This window comes from Humulus lupulus, chromosome 3 (assembly GCF_963169125.1).
Source record: "Humulus lupulus chromosome 3, drHumLupu1.1, whole genome shotgun sequence".
Classification (NCBI taxonomy): domain Eukaryota; kingdom Viridiplantae; phylum Streptophyta; class Magnoliopsida; order Rosales; family Cannabaceae; genus Humulus; species Humulus lupulus.
Genome location: NC_084795.1, coordinates 251,903,739 through 251,907,126, shown reverse-complemented (window position 1 = coordinate 251,907,126; position 3,388 = coordinate 251,903,739).

Genomic DNA, 3,388 nt, shown 5'->3' with positions numbered 1-3,388 from the left:
TTCATTCTTGATTGAGGCAATCTCGTTATCTCGAGCTTTTGAGCTCGAGTTATCAAAATTATAATTTCCTTATGATTTTCTGTATGTTGGGCCCTCACCTTTTTCTTCCTTGTTAGATGTTGTAGTACTGTGAGAATCGGTGGGGGCCTGATTTTGCTATCCCTTACCACCCATCAACACCCAGTCCTGAGTCACCTTTTACCCGAAATCAACGACTGATCCGCAAGCACAAAGAAAGATGTGAGCAAGAGGATATACAAGAATGCTTTCGACGTCAAATAGACGAGGTCGAAGAGAAAAAGAGGAAGAGACTCCAAGTGGCGGCTTATCCTGATCCAGACCCCGAGATCAGGCCTATTTCGTTAGATTCCAAGTTCAAAGTCACTGTTGCCTTCACTCCTGGTTTACTTTCATTCTCCCTAATGGAAGACTCTTCAATACGTCCTTCCACCTCCCAAGATCTCTTAGTCCCCACCTCGAAGGAGGAGTTTTTCAAGGCTGAGCACTACTGGAGCTCAGTCACATCCATTGGGAAAATATATGAGTTGCTGGCTTATCATGGCCTTAAGCTCTCTAGTACCCTGATGTGTCGACTAGCGACCTCAAATGAAAAGAGTTGCTACGCCCTGGGGGATGGCAATCCCGACAGCAAAATCAAGCTCGCCGCATGGAGCCGCGAGCACATGAGGGCTGGGGCTCTGCGTTCCCTAAAGACATACTTCAAGAATTTCTTGGACTTTGTCGGGCTCACCCCCTTCCAGCTCCAGACCAACTCCTTTATTAGGTTCTTGTCAGCCCTCAGGTCGTTGTACCACGAGATGAAGTGGGAAGGGCCTTCGGCACAAGAGATATTATATCTCTTCTGTCTTAAGAGCAACCCTTCTCGAGCTCATGGAGGAGACAACTTCTATTATTTATCGAGCTATCTGAAGGAAAAATGACTTTTCGAAGATATGCCAAATCATCCTCCAAACTTTAAGCTCGCCTTCTTCTAGACAGATGGTCTCGCACCTTCCAGATTTTACTCCTTCCAACGCATTCGTAAGTATTTCAACATACTTATCCCTTTTTTCATTGAATAGTCAAGCTCGAAATATTCACACTTGTTCTTGCCTGCAGCCAACTATGACCGCCCCACTCCATCAAAAGCGATGATGGAACATAATGCAGCCATCCTTTAACTTCCCTGCGGTCAAAGGTCCCTGTCCTGCCTCCTTCACGAAGACAAGCTCTGAGCTTGCGACCTTTCAGGCGAAGGCGAGTCCACGAATGACTCGGGGTATCGCAAATACCTGAGGTGGGAACATGTGCCACTCCCTACTGCTAGACTTCCCCCCCAGGAGGAAACCTTTAGGCTTGCGATTCCATGCCACTGCCTCTCGTCTACACGAGTGACCAGGCTTGGGCAATGAAGCCCATGACGAGGCCTCACCAAGCACGGCGGATGGAGGTAAAGTTGTGTTGGACCACTCCATGTGGTCTCCATCAATGCTTAAACACATGCCTGACGTGATGGCCGTCTTCAATGACCCTAGAAATAATTTCTTAGCATGGTCAAGGGTGGACCTTAGAGTCCATAGGTTCGATAGTTGGTTAGGACAGTACTAGACCATGTATAGTTTAAATGAGATCTGGGATGGGGTAGCCATTCAATATGGGACTAATGTTTATAGGGTCCTTTCGAGGCTATCTCCCATGATGGACCCAAAACGGGTATGTTTAAAAATTTATATATCGCAAGCGCACGAATCGTCCATATAGAATAGTGATCGTAAGCAAGGATGTCGAACCCAAAGGAGTTGTCTAAAATCGAAAATGAAACTATTTTAAATCAAAAGTAATAAATTCTAACCTAGTTCCAAAGATTGATAAGTTTTAATGAACATAAAATAAAAGATTGAAAAATAAAGCTATTTAAGATAATGAAAATAAACCAATAATGAGTTGAAAATAAGTATTAAAAGAAAAGATTATTAAGATACTAGAATCCACAAAATGTAACTTTAATAATATTTATTAGTATATTGATTCCCAAGTTTTAGTGATAGTTAAAATAATTTAAACTATCATTTTTCAAAAAAAGATTTATAATTTTAAACACAAATTTCTTATAAAAGGATAGGATTTTTCTTCACTTTTCAAAATTATAATTTCAAAGCATTTAGTGTAAATCAATCTAATGAAATAACAAATAAATCAATGAACATTATTTATAAGGCAAAACATAATATTTTTGTTCTAAGCATGGATGTGTACAATTTAATGACACACCTTACACAAAGAATATTATGTTTATGCACTAATGAAGAACAAAGTGTAAATATGTTCTAACAATCTAAAATACAAGATATTTAAGATGAAAGAAATATATGTAGAAGAAAAATCCATAAACTTTGTTGTATTACAAGGAAAATCAACATACAACATAAATATTACCTAGTTACAAGTTGCTTCATCATGATCTTAATAATCTTATGAAAAAGATTAGAAGCACATAACTAGAGTAGAAATTACAAAATAAAAGACATACATACTTGCAAAATGTTCTTGAAAAACCCAAATGGAAGATAGAATGGTAGAGAGAAAATGAGAGAAAAAAGATGGTAACCAAAATTAAGCACCCTAAAATGGTCTTGAAAGTCCATATTTATAGCCAAAGTGAGATTATTAAAATAATCAATTTAAATTAATTAAATTGATTAGATTAATTAAATAAAATAAATATGGTATGTAGAGGTAAATTATAGGGTGTAATGATGATATTGTGGTGAAAATGTGTAGACAAAAGGGTAAAAAGTTGGCATTTTTGTCATAGGGGATATTGTGGGCTCAAGATAATTATATGTGGCTAGACAGGCGGCTGCCGTGCAATTGGGCAGAGGGAGAAAACAGGCTGGGCCGTACGGACGGGCTGGGCAGGAGGCAAGTGATGTTGGGCCGAATTGCTTGGGCCAAGAGTTGAAGGGAGGCTGATCTTTTTCAAGCTAAATGGGAGTTGATTATTTCAACTTGAAATTTAGTTTCGGCAGAGAGCAAATGGTTGGAGAGGTGATGCTTTGTGATGAGGAGATGGGACAGGTGGCGGCAAGGAGGAAATGCTGAGTGCTCTTGTTGATGCAGCTGGGAGTGCATAGGAGGGCTCTGGGCCGTACGGCTGGTAGGCGTGGGCCTTGGAGTGGGCCTGCTGAAAGAGATGGGTCTTGCCACATTTTGCTATTTTCTCTTCATAAATGCCACTTTTATTTTCTTTTCTCTTCTTTTTTCAAGCATACAACATAATTCCTACAAGATGAAAATAAATTAAATAACCATCAAATATTTTCAATTATAAATAAATCATATTAATTATTTGAAAATATTGATTATAACTTAATTTAATATAGCATTT